The 22,871-nt window shown below is 41.0% G+C and overlaps 1 protein-coding gene across 1 annotated transcript in view; it reads left to right on the plus strand.

Annotated features, from left to right (window-relative positions):
* LOC106567965 (uncharacterized) overlaps window positions 1–20,473 on the plus strand; it is a 52,953-nt gene extending 32,480 nt beyond the window's left edge. Inside the window, exon 6 of the mRNA XM_082959739.1 lies at window positions 9,942–20,473. The gene's annotated coding sequence lies outside the window, so the exon portion shown is untranslated. The remainder of the gene's footprint in view (window positions 1–9,941) is intronic.
* The last annotated feature ends 2,398 nt before the right edge of the window (window positions 20,474–22,871 follow it).

Below are 22,871 nucleotides of genomic sequence, written 5' to 3' on the forward strand. Positions count from 1 at the left end.
AAATCTTGACATAGATTTTCAGGCCGATTTAAGCCACTCAGGAATATTCACTGTCTTCTTGGTAAGCAACTCAAGTGTAGATTTGGTCTTGTGTTTTAGGTTATTGTCCAGCAGAACGGTGAATTTGACTCGAGCCATTTTAGCTTTTAATTTGTATTAACTTGTAAACATTTCTAAAAACATAAGTCCGCGTTGACATTATAGGGTATATAACACCCCCCCCCACCCCCCCACCCCCCCCCACCTCTCAGCCAGTGACACAAAATCTCAATTTAATCCATTTTAAATTCAGGCTGTAACACAACAAAATGTGGAAAAAGCCAAGGGGTGTGAATACCTTCTGAAGGCATTGTGTCTGCTGATATCTCTGCTGTCGCTATGGGTGTATCACAACAGTTTCTAACATATTTATCTATGCACAGTTCATGAAAACAGACCCCCTGTATCTCTTAGTAATTGATGAGGGAACGGCTCTTCCAGGCCCCAACGGTTTTCCTGTACAGCCAGTTATTATATAGGACAAGGGTCCTAACTTGACTGTTAACGTTGTGACATGTTTTTTAACCTATAGTATTCATATTTTATAGTCTTCAGACAGATATACAGTTTCTGTCAATTTTTAACCCATTGTTTTTTATTTACACAAACAAACAATAATGACTGTATTGCATCATTGCAAATGCTGTGCTTACAAATCTTATTTTTTATTGTATTTATTTTTTATAGTATATGTTGGAGCTTTTAAGTGAGTTGAAATAACAGTTAACTGACTTCTCAAGTTTTATTAAATCAAATTGATCTAGTTTATAGATTTGAAATTCTCCTATTTTTTCATTGAACATTCTCAAATAAATCAAAGCCATATTTGTATTGGCATTTTATAGTTTAACGATTTAGCCATATTTACTCTCTTGCTCACTGTTCCTCAGTTCCCTCATCGTTTTATATTGTTTTGTTTCATCACAATTGTGTACAATTGAATTTCAAGAAGCTGACTCTACCATGTCTGCCTCAAAAGGAAAGAGGCGTGAAAGCATTAAGTCATGTCATTCCTTATTTGGTTATTGTGAATGAAGCGTCCTTTGGACTTGAGGTGATTTCACTCTGACATGATATGACAGTATTCATTTCCCTCTTCTTATTATTCAGTCAGGTGAGCCATTTATCGTAACTGCAAAGATACATATAGGTCAATGCCCTTTTAACCTCCACATAGAGAAATAATGAAAAATGTAAGTACAGGCAAAGAGCTGTTAAAAGCAAATGTTTAAACACATGTTGTTGGACTATTCTCAACTTGTAAAGAGAGATTTCTCTATTGCTCAGCCCGTTGGCTGTTGTTCACATGTGAATGTATCAGAAAGATTTCATAAAAATCTTTTTGGCATTAAACAGCCTAATCTGTGTGGCTCAGACAGACAGTTTGGCCCAGGATATTTGAGGATGTGCCCTTTTTGATTTGAGTCCATCTGAACATCTGCTAAACAATAGGCCGAGGAAGGAACCTCTGTCACACAACTTAAAAATAACCATTATATATGCCGTAAATTCGCCTCTCACAAGTCATAGCATGACGTTTAATGAGAGATCACTTCTCGCCAACAAAATCTATTCCCATCGATCATTTAGGTCATTTTGAAAACATATACCTAAACAATATTCTAAATTCTTTTAAAAAAGAAAAGTATATGTGGATAAATTCTGTTTAGATTTCAAAATTGAAACACAATTGAAAGGAGATGTACTTGCTCCATACATCTGCAAGTAATGTATGTAGTAATACAACACATCTCAATCATTTTTTGATGGATTGTTAAACAGTAATAGAAAGGTTTGATATGATGTGGTGGTCCTGATAAGACATGTAGCTACCCGTATATTATATTTGATGATGATGCCTCCTCATCAAAAGAGAGTACTTTTCCTTTCATGGTTGTCATGTTTGATCAGAATGTGCCCCTCTCATCTCATTTAGCTTCTGATTGAACTCTTCTGATTTAAGTGGTGTTGGAGTGCCAGTAGGACACACTCTTTCCTCTGGTCAAAAATAAATATCCCAATGCTCCAGGACATTGATTGGGGACGTTGCCCTGTGTAGGCTGCTGACTTTCGGATGGGATGTTAAACGGGTGTCCTGACCTTGTGTGGTCACTAAAGATCCCATTGCGCTTATCGTAAGAGTAGGGGTGTTAACCCCTATGTCCTGGCTTTTTTTATCTGTCCTTTACACCAGCATGGTCACCCCAGCTTCCAATTAGCTCATTCATCCACCCTCCCCCCTGTAACTATTCTCCAGGTCGGTGCTGTAAATTAGAATGTGTTCTCAGTCAACTTACCTGGTAAAATAAAAAATCAATAAAACATTGAAATCATAAATAGACGCTGGCATTATGGTTGTGTAGTTGTGTAGTAATGCCAGCATTACACAACTATAAATACACAAGCTTTCATCACATCCTATCCGTGTTTATTGTTGCCAAACCATTCATAAACAAATCACAGTGGATATAGCTTATCATGCTACTTCCTGTGTGATCTGATGTCCCACAGCTGCATGGCACCCCAGACTCATCATAACACCCCCCCCCCCACCCCCAACCCCCCACCCCCCAAGTCTCAATGACGACTCATGTGGCGTTATCAGACAGCCAGCATGTTTTTTTGGTTACATTCCCCCTTTACTTCCCTCTCCTATCTCTGATAAGAGACCAGTCAATGTGGTTGGGATTCAGAGACCCATTGGAGGAAACACACACACACACACATCATTGCAAGTTCCTTTCTAGAACTGGATAGATTGGTTGTTTTCCTGTGTTAAACATGCTAGATAAGCGTCAGTAAGGAGAGCTCAGTGATTTGATATTAATTCCACTCCTAGCCCCAGCCTGGGGGATTGTTGGTGTCTCCAGTAGGGATGTGTGTTTAGGCTGTTTAGACTGGGGTGGTGGTGAGACTGGCGGATTATTCAAGATGTTCAACACAACAGCCAGATCACGTGGGAATGAAAAGGTTCTTGATGATTTTATTGTAGGGGTTCAGGTGCTGATTCAGTGTCTGCAGGACTACGGCGTGGCTGGTCTAGGTCAAGGACTTCTATAAGGTTTGAGTCGTTGTGGCTACGTCCTCCTCCTCGGTGGCTTGAGAAAGCTTACGTGGTTCACCTTCACAGCAAAAATAAAGCAACATTTGGGAACCATTGGTCCATGTTAGCTGTGCGTGTGTGTTTTGTAGCACTTACACACTTACTGTAGCTATACTTTACTTACATTTTTGTTTATCTTGAAAGCAGCAGAGGAAGTCCCTGGTTGATAATCATTCACCTTCATTGAAGCCCATCTAATTACCACGGTCAATCAGCCACTGTAACATGTAGTTTATTGTAATTCAGTAATCCTTCAGATTGGGTGTCAATGGAGGGGATTATTGGTGAGAGGTCCATTGATATGCTGGGGGTGCTGTGGTGAAAATCCAGGCTGACTGGGGTCTCCCTGTGAATGACAGAGTGATGGAGAAGGGGGAACAGGGGTCCTCTCCATGAGAAAGCACTCATTTCCATGTGAGTCCATCGCTCAGTGTGGAGCACATTATCAGCACAATGCCCATGCAGATGGCCTTTCCTGCCCCCGAGACCAACTAACAATACACAGTAGGCTTAGCCTTGTGAGCCCTGCCCAGAGGGAGTGCTCGGAGGTTCGAGAGCGAGAGAGAGAGATGTGCCTGGGCTAATTGTGTTGGTATCAGTAACTGCCCAGTTATAAAACTCTGACAGAGAATTATCCACATTTCCTCAGTAATTTAATCAGAATTTTACCAGATACTAAGTAATTGTTCCAAATGAAGGTGCATTTTAGGCCTAACCTAAATGAGTTACATTTAGGTTAAGTTTGATTCTTATGATGACTACTCACCTCTCACAAGACTTTATTTGCGAGGCCAAAATCAAATCAAAGTTAAATGAATGGCTTTGAGTGGAACCCCTTCATGTTTATTCCAGGGTTAATAGATTACATCACGGAATGCACTTCACTGGTCCTATAAATAGCCAGAGCCTCTTTAAGAAATATGAGCAAATTCTTCCTATTAATGCATTCTGCAGGGAGGGTGTGGGTTGTTTGAGGGTTTTGGATAGGGCTGGGTGGTTGGGGGTGTTTTTTTGCAGGGAGGGCCGACAGGGCAGACCACAGGATTTTCCCCCTTACGTTGTTAGTTGTTAGTCACTGGCTACTGAGAATGAAGGCTGGGAGGGACGGGTCACCTAAGAAAGCCCTCACAAAGATGGCATTGATCAAGCCAATGGCCAGCCGGGCCAGCTCTCTCTAGAAGAAACACAGTCAGATCCCTCATTTAGGAGGACAAGAGAGAGGGATGGAGAGAGTGAGGGATGGCGGGCCAGATTGGCGGTGACGGTTTTTATAACGGCGTCGTTAAGTTTAATGCAAGTCATAGCGGGGAGCCCGTTTTCTCATCTCCTCTCATTATGATTACGTGTCATGGCTCTCCTCAAATGACAGATTTCTCTCAGTCGGAGAGGGATTGAGAAATACACAAGAACTTGGAGAGTTTGCTCGGTCTGTCCAGAGCGCAGAAAATAATATGACTTATTAAGTGGAAGTTATTAGGTAATATTTTTTATTTATTTAATTTGTATTTAACCTGCAAAGACCTTCGTGGCTAGAAAACCTCTTTTGCGAGGGCGACGTTGCAAGTGGTCAGTAGGAAATATGTCACAGGTGATATGTACAGTGTCTTCAGAAAGTATTCATACGCCTTGACTTACTCCAAATTTTGTTGTTACAATTCAAAATTGATTAAATATACTTTTTTTTCTCACCCATCTAAGCACAATACCCCCTAATAAGTTAGATTTTTATTTTTAATCTTTGCACATTTATTGTTAATTAAATACAGAAATATCTCATTTACATAAGTATTCACATCCCTGAGTCAATACATGTTAGAATCACCTTTCACGGCGATTACAGCTGTGAGCCTTTCTGGGGAAGTCTCTTAGAGCTTTGCACACCTGAAAATTCTTCAAGCTGTGTTAAGTTGGTTGTTGATCATTGCTAGAAAGCCATTTTCAAGTATTGACAAAGATTTTTAAGCCTGTTTAATTTAAAACTTTAACTAGGCCACTCGGGAACATTTTAATGTCGTCTTGGTAAGCAACTCAAGTGTGTTTATCCTTATGGTTTAGGTCTCCCAGTGTCTGGTGGAAAGTAGACTGAACCAGGTTTTCCTCTATGATTTTTGCCTGTGCTTAGATCCATTGCATAAATGGTTTATCCTGAAACAACTCCCCAGTCCTTAATGATTACAAGCATACCCATAACATTATGCAGCCACCACTATACTTGAAAATATGGAGAGTAGTACTCAGTAATGTGCTGTATTGGATTTGCCCCAAACATAACACTTTTTATTCAAGACAAAAAGTGAATTGCTTTGCCACATTTATTTGCAATGTTACTTTAGTGCCTTGTTGCAAACAGCATGAATGTTTTGGAATATTTATTCTGTGCAAGCTCCCTTCTTTACATTCTGTCAATTAGGTTATTATTGTGGAGTAACTACAATGTTGTTGATCCATCCTCAGTTTTCTCCTATCACAGCCATCAAACTCTGTAACTGTTTTAAAGTCACCATTGGCCTCATGGTGAAATCTCTGAGCGGCTTCATTCTCTCCGGCAACGGAGTTAGGAAGGACGCCTGTATCTTTGTAGTGACTGGGTGTATTAATACACCATCCAAAGTGTAATTAATAACTCCACCATGCTCAAATGGATATTCAATGTCTGGTTTTTTACATTTATTTTTAGCATGAGCTGGCGCACATCCAGAGAAAACTATTTTGTGTAGAGGTGCTGACTAACGGCGAATGAACTGCAAGCTATAAAATGTAATAAAGAGAGTCAAACACTCTCTATATATAAAACTCCCAGTAATTTAATGGGTAAAACACAGTTTCGGCATCACTGTGCCTTCTTCAGGGTAATGTCATGAATGCTTGAATCAGGTTATGTAGAGAAACAATAGTGACAATGACAATAGTTAGGGTTGTGTACATAATTATTAGGTTGATTAAGTGAAACTGTTAAAAGACAATAGTTTCAGCATATTGCATATATTAGGCTATTGTTATCATATGGAAACATAATTAGATATTGTACATAATATTAGCATCAACATCCATTATTGTTGAATTTAATTTCACCTGTATATTTAATAGTTTCCAATTTCATAACATTTTTGTTACATGTAATTTTTGGTTCAACCATCATGCACAATAAGCTTCTTTTTTAAAATTCAGTCTAACATTTTAAATTCAGGCTGTAACACATCAAAATGTGATAAAAGTCAAGAGATGTGAATACTTTCTGAAAGCACTGTGTAGCATATTGAGGGCATCTGAAGGGCCACTGGTACACAGTGTTCTGTTCTCTGTCTGTGTTTTATGGTACAGATGAATAAGAGTGGGGGAGATGGGGGTGAAGTAGGGGGTCAGATTAATACTCTGGGTCCGGTGTCGTGTGTCGGGCCCTTCAGTTTGGTGTGATCTCTTCGCACGACATGCTACTTCCTGCTATATTCATCCCTGATTCATTTGTTTTCGTCTCCTGTTCCCTCCTACCTAGACAACCCACCCGGCCATCAAAACTTGGCTTCATATGTTCATGTCCAAGATGTGGAGCTACTCATCTATTTATGAATCAGTTTGTTTTATTCTGTGATCCTTTTAGCCTTGTTGATGAATTCAGCCACAAACAACGATTGTATTGTATGCCTTGATATAACAGTTCAATTCCTGTCTGATCTTAGTCAGCATCATGAGTGTTTTGTATAATGTAGCATCAGACTGTGGTCTGTTATGATGCTCAAGTCTGTATGATGCTGACTTCAGCACTTCTCCCCAGAGCTTGAAGACCAGTCATCAAAGAACAGTCGAGTCCAACTCTGATCCTCCTGAGTCCTGAGTCACAGGCCTGCTTTACGGCTCTCCCTGTCCGTTTATAAGAACACGAAGCAGGGCAGGGAACAGCTCCAACTAAGGCCACTCATTCAACATTAACACAAACAAAGCAATTGTAAAAGTGCCCATTCAGAACAATGGCAGCCAAGCTAATGAGTCAAAGGATGTGTTTTAGTAGGGGTTTGTGTGTAAATAGGGGTTATTTATAAAAACGTACCGTAAAACTGTTTTATATTTACTACCTGTTGTTCCCAACGGGTAATTTCCCCATACAAAGAGCATAGACTAAATAACAACTATTGGCTCTTTTATACATATTTAACACCTAGAGGCAGACATCGGTGTTCAATTTGATTAGATTAGATTTTTCTTATTTTCTTTGACAAATGAATGGAAGAATCTGTTACTTGATTGTACTTGCATGTTATTTAGTAATTATTGATCATTCTTTGCATGTTTAGTCATTTTTCCCATTGGTCATCAACTAATGGTTTTAAATGTTTTATGTTTTGTTTATTTATATTGAGAATCTAAATGTAGTTACTGTTTTTCAATGTTTTCAGTTTTGGTTGATTGACCATAAATACCTTTTCGCCTGAGGTAATAACAGTGGTTGTAAAGCTCTTGTACTAGCAATAAAAAAAAAATCTATTTTGTAGTGAAAATAGCTAAAACAGTATTGTTGTAGCGTTAGGAGGGGGCCAAGGAAGTAGGTCTTGAACAGCACTTTCACTGGCTGTCTGTATGTTAGACAGACACACATCCTGCCCAATGTGTATGCACAACATAGCCCTAGCCTGAAACCTAAAACTAACAATTACTGTGCACAAAATGTTGTTACTTGTTATTGTTATTTTTAAAGTGATGTAATGTAAGCACTACAGGAAATGGGGAGGGGGGGAGCACACGCCCCCATCCACATCGATGGGGCTGCAGTTGAAAAGGTTGAGTCCCTCAACTCCTCAAAAAGTTCTTAATCTGCACCTTTGAGAGCATCTTGACTGACTGCATCACTGCTTGGTATGGCAACAGCACCTCAATCGCATGGCGCTACAGAGGGTGGTGCGGACAGCCCAGTACATCACTGGGGCTGAGCTCCCTGCCATCCAGAATTTGATTTGATATTAGGCGGTGTGAATGGGAGGGCCGGAAAATCGTTAGACTCCAGCCACCCAAGCCATAGACTGCTCTCTCTGCTTCCGTACGGCAAGTGGTGCCAATGTATCAAGTCTGACACCGACAGCCTCAATAATAGTTTATATCCCCAAGCCATTAGACTGCTAAATAGCTGACAGAATGGCTACACATGCACACACATACACGCAATCATCATTTACTCTGCTGCTACTCTGTTTATCATATATCCTGATGCCTAGTCACCTTACCCGTATACATACATGTATCTACATCTATCACTCCAGTATCCCTGCACATTGTGAATGGTATTGGAACTGACTCTGTATAAAGCTTCTTACTTTCTTGTGTTCTTCTTATTTTTATTTCCTTTGTGTTTTTGTTCTACCTTATGTTATTTTTAGTGCTACATTCAGTACGGTTACATGCACACAATAATGTGATAATTGTGGATAGTCAGATTAGTATAATAATTTGATTAAAACGTTTACATGTTTTGCAAGAAGAATGTTTCTCTAATAATCCTTTTTACATGGACACGCGTGAAATCAGGCTACTTCATGCCACTCTGTTAAATTCCCGAAAATCGCCAATCAAAACGATCGTTCTACCACAGCAACCATTTTGGGGAAGCGTATTTGATTCTGAGTTGGGACATATAAAGGTTGTATGTGAAAACGACTTCTAAGACGCGTACATTCAGTTGTTCCGAACTCACTTCACTCGCACTAAAGAGGGAGGCTCGCTTGGCTGCTGCTAGCACATGCCAAGATCAAATGTATTTATTTTATTGAACTTTTATCAAATACACCACTGGAATGCCGTTTAAGGTGTTACATGTCCTAATAATTTGAAAGATTGGTCAGAAAAACAGGTGCATGCTTACTTCGATTTTGACCTTACACCGATTAAAATAAGCATAGTAAGGCGTTTACATGCCCATTGTATAATCTACCTACTGCCGTAATCAGTTTAATACCGAATTATGACTGTGCATGTAAACCTACTAATTTATATTGATTACTGCATTGTTGCAGTTTGCAAGAAAGGCATTTCACTGTACTTGTGCACGTGACATAAATCTTGAAAGTTAAAGTAGAACATACTGTACAGTATTTCACAGTGGAAGACTGTCTTGCTGCCTGTGGTTTTCTCCAGCTCCATAGTAACCTATGTGGTGACCTGTGTGTTGTCAAAGCAGACAATCAACAAGGTGAACATTATAGGAGCCGCACGTACAGTCACCCATTATTCACAGGATACTGTATAAGCCCCACATTCAGCATTGTTCTGTCATAGATTTGTTACTTACATAATTGGTTTGCTGACAGTGATACTGAAATGGTGTGGTGAGTTTGCCACAATAAATAAAGCATTTGTGATATCTAGGTTAGTGGTGTGGGCATCGATCAATGGGATAGGCCGGGCACCACAGGATGAAGAATGACTGGACTCTGGTCCCCCCCCCCCCCCCCCCCTGGGTCCCAACTCCCTATGTCCATCCGCCTGTTAGACAGTCTGGAAAGGCCAGCAGCACAGTCACTGAGTGAGACAGACCTCTCACCTCATCACACCTCCTCAGCCACTCACAGGCTAAGACCCAGGGGGTTGTTGGGGACTGTTTTGTAGGACTACATGCATGGCAGGTGACAGGAATAACAGAGTGCTATATATAATTGGTGCTCTTTGTTTCCCGGCAGTGGGCACCCCAGGGGGCAGGCAGTGTGTTTAGCTGACTGTCCCTCCCGGCAGACCCATGCTGATAAGTCATTTCCAAAAAAGAAATTATCTCATCCCTTCTTCCCTCCCTCCCTCCCTTCTTTCTTCTTTGTTTAAGGCTCCCTCCTTTTTGTGAATGTGATTGAGTGTACGAGTGTGTGTGTGTGTGTGTGTGTGTGTGTGTCTGCCACAGATGGCTGGGGAGCAGGCAGGGTTGTGATAAACACCCTGGCTGGGTAGTACTAGGGGGATCTCCATCCAGGAGCGGGCTCCATGCCTTAGTGATGAAGTCATTGGGAAAGAGCCTGATTCAACTGGACCAGATACGGCTGACAGAGTGAGACATGGAATCAGAGGGACACGCTCAGTTTTTTTCCACCACCGTATCTTTCACTGTAATTCAACTAACGTATTGCTTCTACTATCATTAACAGTATTTTATTTGACCACATAACAGCAATTCTACAGTTTATATTACAGTGTGAACAAAATAAATGAACTGTGTGAATAAGTTATTTGAAACTTTACATTGAAATACTTTAATTGGCCCGTAAGTCAAATTAGATGGGCACCTTTTATGTGAATGGTTTAATCATTGATATTCAGAGGTGTGACAAAGACTTGCAGGTTTCAGTTTCTCAGGTCAGACAGACACAATGCCATTAACACCAAGCCTGAGTTGTGGATGTAGGCCTATCTGGTTCTACTGGCGGAAGTGTTATGTTTGATGTGAACTTGGGTTCTGATGGTCTTATGTTGTACAAGCTCTTTGTTGGTATGTTGTAACCAGTTGGATCTGGCCAGGTTAGCTACCTGAACTAGCTGTCATGTCCTGCCTATGAGTTGGAGGTGTGTGTATAGCTGTGTATGATCATGCCAATAGTGTTCACTAGTGCTTGTTGAGAGTAAAAAAGTGTGAGAGAGTATTTGTGCTTGTGTGTGTATTTTTTATTTGATTTTTATTTAACCTTTATTTAACTAGGCAAGTCAGTTAAGAACAAATTCTTATTTACAATGACGGCCTACCAAAAGGCAAAAGGCTTCCTGCGGGGACGGGGGTCTGGGATTAAAAAAAATGCATACAATATAAATATAGGACAAAACACACATCACAACAAGAGAGACAACACAACACTACATAAAGAGAGACCTAAGACAATAACATAGCAAGGCAGCAACACATGACAACACAGCATGGTAGCAGCACAAAACATGGCACAAACATTATTGGGCACAGTCAACAGCACAAAGGTCAAGAAGGTAGAGACAACATGTCTCTGTGTGTAAGAGAGCGAGAGCAAGTGTGTGTGTGCCCCTCTCCCTCCTCAGAGGTGGCAACCTGAGCTGTGTGTGTGTGTAGGGCAGCTTCAGAAGAGGCCAGGGGTCATAGGTTACCTCTGACTCATGTTCTGTGGAATTTGGTCTCAAGGAAATGAAAAAAAAATGAGTATTTTTTTTTCTTTTTTTTTCGTAACAGCAGCAGGAAATAATAGCAAATAACAAATCGGAATGTTAATGATGGTCACAAATTAACCCTTACATGTTTTGTCCTCTATGTAAGAGGAGGATGTGGTGGTGGTGGTTTGAGGAAGGAAGCAAGTCTGATTTCCCTCCAAAACCCCCCATCTATCTCCTTGTGAGATCTTAAGAGCACGGTTCAGCACTTGAGCAATTCACACCTCCCTGGCAATTTATCAATGAGCTGCTTTCCTCCTTGTTGTGACTTAGCCGTGAGTAGGCAGACAGACCTTTTTCTCAGCTAGACTGGGCACTCAAAACACTGACAGCGGCTATCTGATTTGGCACTGCTTGTTTCATACAGGCAGACATCTATATCATGATGCATTATGTACTAATCATTTCCATTCATCTAAGCGGGGCCTAGGCCCTACCCCTTACTTGTCAGCATGTGGACATGTAGGAGTAGTCCCCAGGTCTGCTGGCAGGCCTTCAGTCACAGCCTCTCGTCTCCTCCATCATTAGACAGAACACTGTTGATTTGACCGGTTGACCATCAGCGTCTGGAATATGAAGTGCTTTTTGTGTTGTTGAGGTTTTTTCAGTCATAACAAGCATTCATTGATTCATTGTGTGGGAGTAGAGTCAGTAGGCAACCTGGGAGAGAGAGAGAGAGAGTGTGTGTGTGTGTGTGTGTGTGTGTGTGTGTGTGTGTGTGTGTGTGTGTGTGTGTGTGTGTGTGTGTGTGTGTGTGTGTGTGTGTGTGTGTGTGTGTGTGTGTGTGTGTGTGTGTGTGTATTTCAGTGTGTGTGTGATGATACCTCTACCTCTTGTATATCTGAGTCAGTCCTCAGTTCCCACCACTGACCTGAGATAGTGCAGTGAGCTAACAGGGTGAGGAGAAATAAGATGCATCCTCTGATAGATAAAGTCACCGCTTCCATGTATCTACGATATGCATCGCACAGTTTATATCACTTCATAACGTTAACAAGAGAGTAATTACAAATATCTGATCAAAAGTACACGTGCTGTATATCAATGTAAAAAAAAGTATCCACTCATTGTTTGCTGTAAAAGTGATCTGTTATTTTAGGTTAGTGATACATTACAAGTCATAAAGTCACACCCTGTGTCCTACCTGGCGTCTGCTCCCACGTTCTGTCCACAAAGCTGCTTTAGCGTGGGCTCTGTAGTCCAAACATACCACCTTATCTGGTCAATGGCACCATATATTTGCTCTCAGTGTCGCATATTGATTAAATCGAACCTTAAGTTTTCTCATAAAAACAACCTTCATTTATTTGTCTAAAATAAGTATTTTGCTAACTTTTGATCCCATATAAGTGTCCTTAATAATGAATTTAGGCCTATAGGTTATTGAAGGGTATTTTATTTAACCTTTATATAACTATCTTCAGTTTGATTCTTTTTGTTTGATGTATTTATTTAGGCACTGGTATATTGTGAGTCACTGAATGATGACCCGTCTGGTATAAAAATTATTAAATTGAGGATTTTTCTTTTTTTATGAATATCAAATGCTTAAGTTTCAATCATTTAAATGATCACCAAATATGAAAATGGATATTGTGATGGTATTTTAGGTATTCGAAATTGATATCTTTTTAACCTGCGAATTATAATAGTTTTGTCTCCCGTCAGAGACATTGCAATGTTTTTTCTCCCGTCGGATTGCATCATTTTATTTATATTTAAACTCCCTTATTATGTTTCACTGAAAATATACTTAACTCATTCAATGTGAGAAATGGAATGTAGCATTCAATGTAGAATAGATTTAGAATGATCTATTAATCAGAATTGACAGAATTGATTCAAATCTATAATTTACATTTGTGATACGTTTTTGTTCAGTTGACTATAATTATGTTTGCTTGTTGTTATTTTAAGGAGAAATGTTATTTTGAAACCATTGACATTATTTTAGCTAGAATCCATAAACATCAATTATGACTGCTCTATTTTATATCCCTATTACGGAAACGTAGATAAAAGCCATGTTTCTCTTTAATAGGGAAATCTTGATTTTTGTATTTGATTGTTTAGTTAATTCTAAAAGTGTCTAGATTTTTCTTGTTTGCTTTAAATTCTTTCTTTAGTCATTATATCACATAGATGTATATTTCTCCACCCACTCACACTATTAGACCCACACTGTAGGTGAATAGTAAATATATTGATGTTATAGTATTGTAAACCACATGATTTCAACAAACATGGTGGTTACTAGGTTTGATCAGTAGCTGTTGAGCAAATAGCAGGAATTTAAAGTTGACTGAATAACACTATTTTATTTGGATTTTAACTAAATACGGCTACTCCCTCTTATGATTAACGAGCCACCAAATTCTTTATGTGGTGACAAAAAGAATTGAAGAGAAAACATTTCATTTAAAAACTCACAGAGAGTAAATCTACTACAACAATGACCAGTCATCACCTTTTTCACCTTTTTCACCTTTCACAAGCATTTTAATGCATGCCTTCAGAAATCATACTTTTTCCAGATTCTACATTCTCACTGGTCCTCAACCCTGCACATTAGAGGCTGCTGCCCACTGTACATATACATTGAATTACTGGTCACTTTAACAATGTTTACATACTGTTTTACTCGTTTCATATGTATATACTGTATTCTAGTCAATGCCATCCTATTCAACTATTGCTGTATATATACTATTCTATACTATGTGTACTACAGATAGATATACTAAATATTCTATCTACATACTGTCCAAAATGTCTATACATCCTGCAATAACATCTGCAAAATATGTGTATGCAACCAATAAAATGTGATTTGATTTTAATGTAACATTTTAAATTCCTCTTCAACAAAAATACATTACAATCACTGTCTGAGCTTCTTACAAAAATACAGCACAAAATAAGGTTTTAAAGATACTCACAGGTATATAAAACAATGCAAGATTAGAAGAAACATCTAAGTCCAGAAGGTTCACAAAGCATTGGTCTGTAGAATGTTCTAGAAAGTTTGAGATAGTTCCAAAAGCTCAAAACAGGCAGATGTATGTACATAAGGACACACAGATACAGCCCTAAGGTATTAAAAGCATGTTTATGACTGTTAGGTTTGAGTTTCTGTCTACTTGTTGAGTGTTTGAGCCGGGTTCATGACTCACTATTGCTCATCGTACAGGGCATGAATTGAGCCCGCTTTTTCTCAAACCCTGACTTTCTCTCTTTGTTCTTGGCAGTTAGTTTTTAGTCAGTTGGAAATTGAATCTCATTTGATTTTGGAATGTATTTGTTTGTCTTTGAGTTAAGTTATTACTAGGATTGTTGTACTAGTTAGCATTTTGGAAGCAGTTTGGTTTCTAGGTGTGTAAAAGGTGTTTGGGATTAAAGAATTTGTAGGATGAATGGGGTAGGGGACTAAACTTTAATCCACTCTCATCTTCCTCATTTGGTCTTTAGATCCATATTTGGATCTTATTTTGGGTGTTCTTTATTGTGTCAGTTGAGCATGATCCATCTCTAGGCTTCTCTTTGTGATTTGCAGCCTTTTTTCTGTCCATTCATGAGGAGGAAATCGGTAACTCTGTGTTTGGTTCATGATTAAAAGAAACGTAACTGTTGTAAACTCATGCAAACGCTGAAGCTGATACAACTTGTTTTCTCACACAATTAGAGGGAAGGCGTGTGTACGCGTGAGCGTGTGTGTGTATGTGAGAGAACACACGGACATGTGTGTGTTCAGCATGTAGGGAATTACTGTAGTTTGAAAGAGAAAGTTATCAGTCCTATAAAGTCAACGCTATATGACCATGCCCTGCCTTTTGTGAACATACGGTTTGCACTTTGAGTTGTGTCTTGGAACATGCCACCCCCACCCCACCATTACAGAAGGAGTTGGAATGCTTTTAACAATGGTGGTAAAGGGATATAATTGACAGTGTTCTGCCACTAAAGAGTATAAGTGAAGGTCTTTAGTATGTATTTGTTCAGTGATTAATCACTAACTCCTGACTAGGGATGGGCCATTCTCTGTTCCAGAGCATTGTCTCTCTCTCTCTCTCTCTCTCTCTCTCTCTTACTCTATCTATCGCTCTGTCTCTCTCTCTCTTCCTTTCTTCTTTGTGTGTGTGGGGTGGGGGGTGTGGGTGGGTAGTAGTGTGCTTGTAGTTGGTGGCTGAATCTTGTAAAGGGTTTTCCTAATATGGGCCGTCTTACTGAGCCTTCTCCTCCTATGGCTGCTAGAGGGCAGGGCCTTCCCCCTCTCTCAGCCAGTGATGACACAGGCACGACTCACTTCCTTATTAATTGGCTGAAACCAGTTCTTACAGGAACCGCCGGTGATAAATGTGAGAGTTCTGAGAAGTCATTCATTTCTCCTCGCTCGCTGCAGCCAAGAGGAGAGGAGCAGTGCAGGGGAGTTGAACGGGTTCACGGATGTGTGGGTGCCGGAGCCGCAGTGTGTGTGTCTGTGGATTTAGAGGACAAGCCAACTTTTTCCCCTTTTCTTTCTTTAAAAAAACAACAAAACAAGCTGAAGTGCGTAGGATATGTAGCTCTCAGTACATCTTGTACTTTTCAGTGTTTAATTTTTTGGGGGTCTTTTCTGAATTCCTGTCTGTGGGGATGAGCTGTTTGAGACCGCAGTCTCTCTCTCTCTCGCGTGCACACTCTGTGTGGAAGGAGGGAAACAGGGAGAGAGGAAGGGAGGGGTAAGCAGCACTGTACAGGAGGCAGTGCAGCATGTCTCCCTTTGTTGCTGCCCTTGGCCTGGTGGTGAGTAACAATGATGTGACATGCTCTGTCCCCCCTCCCCTCTCTCTCTCTTTTTTCCCCTCCCTCTCTCCCTCTCTTTTTCCCTCAATCTGTTGGCTGTGTCGCAGTGCTGTCCCAGGGCTGGGCACCTCTCTACAGAAGCCCTTCAGGGAGTACTTGGAGGCCCAGAGGGTCAAGATGCACCACTGCACGGGAGAGGGGACCCCAGCCGTAAGTACCTCGTCCTCTACTGTACTCTATCACCTCCCTCTTATTCACCACCTCCCTCATGGAGGGGGCCTTTCTCTGAAGAATGTGTTTCCCTCGCTGTCTTTCTTTTATTCTCTCTCCACTTTTCTTTCTACTTGTCTTTGTTTTCTCTCTCTCTTTCTCACGCTCTCTTTCTCTCATTAATTTTCCATTTCAAATGTGCTTTCCTTTCAATCCCTTTTTCTTCTCTCTTTTTTTCAATATTTTATTTTCTCAGATTTGTCATCCTTCCATCTCTCCCTGACTGTCTTTCTTCTACAGTAGTGGGATGAATATCAACAGTGCAGATGATACTGTAGTCCAGCAGTAGTAATGTAATAGTACTGTACCTCAGGGCCTCGGGGCAGCGTTTAGAGTGACAGGGAGAGGGTTCGCTGGGTGCATGGCGGGCTGGGCAGGCTTAGGGGGGCTAAGAGGGGCTGGGGCTGAGGGAGAGGGGGCCAGTGTAGGGTCTGGCCGTAGCTCTGGTTGTAGTGTTACCGCTGTTATCACTTAACAGTGTTAGCAGTAGGTATGCTGAGTCATGCTCAGTCTGAGTGGATGGAAGGGTGTGTGTGAGTGGTCAGTCACTCCCCCGTGTCACAGAGTGCCCTGCCTGAACCCATTGCTAGTGCTGACTGGGGACCAGAGACCGGGGCGGGGTCCCCCCAGCCCTGCCAATGACAATCCATCAAAAAAATCAGTCTGGAACAGAAAGAGTCAGTTGTAGCTGGAGCCATATCTCTTTGATAGCTTTTTTCATTTTCTCTCCTTTCCTTTCTTTCTCTGTCTCTCGCTCTTGGTCGCTGTCTTCCTCTCTCAAAGTGATTCATTGAAAATGTTTTTATATTTCTCCCTCCTCCGAAGCTAGTGAGAGAGAAAAAAGGAAAAGAGAGACTGAGTTGCACAACGAGAGATTAAGGCTGTTTCTAGAACAATGTTCCTTTTTTCTTGTAACTTGAACCTCCTGCAGTTATAGGAGAAAAGCGAGGCAATTTAACTTTGGGAGAGTGAGGCTGCCAGTTGGGGTCACCAGGGGTGAGGGAGGAGGTTGGTGGGTTCGCTTTTACTACCACTGATCTCTGTCTCTCTGTCCTGCACATGGATGGATGTGGGAGCGGATCCCATCCCACACAGATACAACATAGGTTCTACTGTAGCGTCAGGGACCAGAGACAAGGGAGGTGGACTCCAACGAAATCAGGGTCTCGCCCTTCTATTTCTGTTCTGTTCCTCGTAGGATGAACTGGCTGTTGTGGGTCTTTGAGAAGGTGATCGTGGTCATGGTTTGTTTCTTTGTCTGCTCCATCGTCAACTCCACAGCCCAGAGCTATGCCAAGCGCCAGCAGCAGCAGAGGTACTATGAAGGCAAAACCAAGTGAAGGCGACACTGAGAGGAGAGCAGCTAGCCTAGCATACATTCTGGGCTCTCGCTCAAATAATCCCCAGCACACTTTCTGCTTCTTCCTCATTTTTCTCTCTTTACCAATAATCTCCAATGAGACGCAGACCGTCATAATCCGAAGTATGGGCGTCCATGTTATCGATTGATGGACATCCACCATGTGAAGTAACCGTTTTCTTTGTTTCTGTAGTGGTACTGAAGTTTATCCGTTTACCTTGAACTTGGACTTAATTTGTTTGTTTGCCAGGCTTTTTTATAGAGATGATGGCTCATAGTTTTTGGTTTCCTTGAGTGGTTGTTCACTATAAGGTAGGTGCTTGGCAATGTGGTGTTGTATGGATAGGACATCCATTTCATTGAGCAGCTCTACAGTGACTGTGTGGGTGGGTGAGCAGCTCTGCGAGGCCTTAAGTATTCTTGGGTCCAGCTTCCAGTACTGCAACTAATGGTCTTATCATAGAGCCAGTTTATTTACGGGATTATGTTTGGCTTGGATGGGTTTTATTTTTAAATTTTAATTTTTTGGGCTGGATGGGTTTTATTTGACTAAGGTTATATATTACTTAAGTTCCCCGAGGCCTAATCATTTTTTCCCCAGTTAATTTATTAGGAGTTTTGATTTTCGTTGGGTTTTTTTCAACTGTTGTGGTATTATGGTAAGACAAGGTATGAACATTAAACGCATACCTTGTTAATAAGCTTATGAATCCGTTTTTCAAAATTGTACTTCTACAAATCTGCTGTAGATAGATCTCAAAATAGGGAGTTAAACAACCTGATGTGTATCTGTAGGCCTACAAACATACTGCTATTGATGTCATTTGTATGCTTTAAAATTCCACAGAGCGAGCACCTTTGGCTCAGACAATATAAATTGTCAATGAATCAATCTGCTGGTCCCTTTGTCTGGAGTTATTGTTCTATTTCCAATAAGAGAGCACATGAGTCAGACCCAGGGCTCCTCAACCAACCAGATGCACTGATGGATTGAATTAGATCTCAGTGTGTGCAACTTTTGTTACTCTTCCTTATTGAGCCTTTCATTTGGATCACAAGTTGTGTTTGGTGGTATCTGTTTAGTTCATAAGATCTTTTAGGGCTTTATAAGATCTTTTGTGCCTGGTTTGAAGCTCGTGGTAAGTGTTCCCTTTGTCTTCAGTGCCTGTAAAGCTTGGACGCTCTGCAAGCTCATGTTCACCATTACTCTGGAAGGAAGGAGGAAAGGAAGGGCAGCACGTAAAAAATGATGTTATGCCATCAATGTTTCTTTTTTCTGTCTCTTAAGCTCGTTGGATAACGTCAGCTGGTTTATGATCCAAGATTCCTCTTTTTCTTAATTGCTTGTGAATTTGTTTTTTTTCTGCTCCGTTGCCCTGGTATGTTGGTTTGGGAGCTCCGGGCAGGCAGGCAGGGTGGGGAAAGAGAGCAAGCAGAGAGAGAGATCGAGTGCAGTGAAAAGCTTCTGTGGCATTACCTCGAGTGAACCCTCTTAGGAACTCGCTGCACTGCCCCAGTGACGGAGCCAGGAGACGAATCAGTCGAGTAGATTCAAAACAGAGGGGCACTGTTGAACACACAGAGCCTACCTCCCTCCGCTCTGCTGCGGCTCTGCTAATCACACCATTCAAATACAGCCTCTCTCTCTCAGGGTAAGTAATGGAAGGATTTTTTCCCTGTTCTTTCATTCTTGTTGCGTGTGTGTCTCAGGCATGTCCGTCACACTCTCGGCCTGTCAGATAGCTTATCAGACTGGTGTTGGCTGTTACATTGCAAGGCGACAACAGTCTGTAGGCTGTCTGACATTTCGGGCTCTTTCATCTGACCAGCATCCTGTTTTCTCCTTGTCCGTCTGGTGGTGGTGTTGTCATTGCTGAAGCATCGGTTCCCATTTTGAGCTGCGTTGTCTGATGTTATAGTTTCTCTGTTAGCCCCTCTGTTTGTAAAATGATGTTTGAGACACAAGTCTGTTGTTTATTTACTCTTCTATCGATGTATTCTTGATTGACTTTGTTTAAAGTGGTTATATTGCTATGCCTGTCTGTACATGAAAATGTATTGCCGTGAATGTGTCCCATTGGTGTGTGTGTCTCCATTTTTTTAACTTGTATCATTGCCTTCCTGTTAAAAGGGTGTGTGTTTCCGGGGTTTGGCTCAGTCCCCTTGATTTCCAGAGAATCAAGAAAGCACACACCTTATTGCAAACATTCTATTGTGACATACAGCCAGTGTTTTCTATGGTACACACCGTCCTCGCCTCAGATAGGTCCCTCTTCCCCTTTACACTTTCCTCTTTTCTCTCACACACTTCTTTCCAGTTTCCACTATTGCTCAATAGCTGCATTTGTTTGTCAAATGTTGCATTTTATTGGTACTGTTTTTCTTGTTTTTGCTTCAGGGTTTGTATTTACAATTGTAGAAAAAGCTGAAATCATGGCTTGACCATTAGATGTTCTTTCTGTGGTCATAAATTCGCAGAGCCAAGATGACTTACCTTTTGAGAAATTACTTTTGTTTTTCTGGAATATGGGGGAAACTTTTTCCTGGTTATAAAAGCAAAATCCTTGGATAACATTGGAATGGTCCCGCTGGCTCAGGGAGTATGTTTTCCTTGGCAGTTTCAGAACGTCCTGTTCCATAAGGGAGCCCCCTTTTTTTTGGTGTCTGTGTGTGTGTGTACGTTTCTATGTGTAAATGTCTGTGTAATGGTGGGTGTCTGTTTTTCAATGTATGTATATACTGTTTTAGTTGTTTTCTCTTTTAATAAAGTGAACTGAAATAAAGTCGCTGGGTTTTGTTCATTATTTTTTAAATCGTGTGATATGCAGTGACTGTGACCACAACCCAGTAGTACTGACCCTAGAGTTCCACAGAGACATTCACATATCAGCCTTTGGGAGGGACAGGAAGGACATTGACTCGTTTTCTCTCACATTTCATCCTCTTATGTTTCACATTTAATGGTTATCACATTACAGACTCTCACCCTTCAACATTTACATCATATTACTTTCAGACTGCAAATCAAGTCAGCCGTGTCAGGTTCAGTAACCAATGTGTTTCATAATGGTTTACGGAAAATCACTATTGGGTTACAGTTATGGATTATTTATGTCTGAATGATGGACTTTCCTAGAATATTCCTCATTACCATCATATCATGTTTTTATAGATACTGTAGAAGGCTCATCAGCCTTCATATGGGTTCAGACACATAAATTAGTCCTAGGGTGGCTCTAGATGTATAAGAAATGAGTTCACAGTCTCCTCAAACGTTTGCAGGTATGCTCTCTATTTGACCATTTCTGTTTCTAATGGAGAAGACAACAGCAGGCAATTCACAGTACAGTAGTGAGTAGTTTTGTGTTCTGGGGACAGATATAGCCTATATGATGTCCCAGTAGTGATACAGGGCTTTCTGTATGAGAAGGACTGTACACAGAACAGCCAGCCACACCCAGACCAACACACAGACTCCCTTCCAGGGTTTATGATGGTGGCAATGATAATGCTGAAAACCAACCAATATGTAATTATTGTATCTTGCCTGTCCAAACAGGCTTGGCTAGCGGTATTCAAATGACAAGGCCACTTTTGTTCTTTTTTCCTATGAACCACCTCACTGCTCCCGAGTGGTGCGGTGGTCTATGTTAACATTTTACTTTAAAAAACTCAATCAATAAGCAAACAGTTGTACTATTCTGTTCAGTTTGGAACCAGGCGGTTTGTTTGGGTTGTTCTCTAGAAGTGGTCTTGAGTGGCGCAGCGGTCTAAGACACTGCATCACAGTGCTTGAGGCGTCGCTACAGACACCCTGTTTCGAATCCAGGCTGTATCACAACCAGCCGTGATTAGGAGTCTCATAGGGCGGCTCACAATTGGCCCAGTGTTGTCCGGGTTTGGCCAGGTGAAGGCTGTCATTGTAAATGAGAATTTGTTCTTAACTGACTTGCCTAGTTAAATAAAGGTTAAATAAAAATGAAATAATATATATATATATATATATATATATATATATATATATATATATATATATATAAAACACCAGTACCAGTTTGGCTTGCTGCAGCTCATCTATCTGTTCATGTGTTGAGCGTCTGGGAGCCTGCTGGTGGTTAGGCCTGAGACACACACACACACACACTGAGTGCTCTCTCTCTCCCTGTCAACGCTAACCAGCGAGGCACGCCGGAATATCACTGACTTCATTTACACTCCCACAACCCAATGAGCCCACATGTGGCTATCCACTTAACTCCACTCGCACATAGTGTTGGATAATGTATTCTGGTGGTGGGATGGGTGGGCGTCTGGCTGATTAAGATATTCATGTGAATGTATACTTAGTTCCAGAGTGATGCACGTAGTGGTCTACTCGAACAGGCAGGTCTGGGCTGTGTCTATGAGAGCAACTGGAAACGTCTGGATGAAGACCTACTGTTGGTCAGGGTTTGGTACAGTACAGTACCATTTCACATCTGAGTTCACCTCAGGAGCAGGCTTACAGGGGAATGACACCAGTCAGTGACTGAAAAACATGGCCTCTTTCTTCCTAAAGCACAGAAGAGGAATAGAAAATGGCACAAGTCTCATCACTAATCAATTTATTCAAAAGAAAAACAGAGTTTGTGATGAGGTAGGAGCATGAGGTCCACACAAGAATTTGTTCTTAACTGACTTGCCTAGTTAAATAAAGGTTAAATAAAAAATATTACAAATGAAATGAGGGTCCTACAAGAGGAAGATGGGTCCTGAGTCTGAGGGTACTGCTCTTACATCTCGGTTGCGCTGTGGTCTACCTATATGCTCAGTACCCGCTTCCTGTGTTAGTTAATTAGACGTCATATGCGTTTCAGAAGCTGAGAACACAGATTGGGGGAATGAGTCGACACTGGTTTTGTTGGGCACACATTGGACTGCAATTTGAAACAGGGTTGACCATTTAAATGTTAGTTTGCAACCACTGGCATGCCGAGACAGTAAAATGGACATGAATTGCTCATTTACCAAATCATTATCAGTGATTCGCATTTGTATGTCATTTTGGGTTAAAGTGAGAGATGAAAATCTTCACATGCTCCATTCTGCACAAACCACATGCATTGATGCAAGTCACCAGTCTCTGTTTCTACTGAATATGCATGTGGGCTTCATTTCTGAGTAAGAAACCCACAACATTTG

The sequence above is a fragment of the Salmo salar genome, chromosome 13, assembly GCF_965601325.2.
Source record: "Salmo salar chromosome 13, fSalSal1, whole genome shotgun sequence".
Classification (NCBI taxonomy): domain Eukaryota; kingdom Metazoa; phylum Chordata; class Actinopteri; order Salmoniformes; family Salmonidae; genus Salmo; species Salmo salar.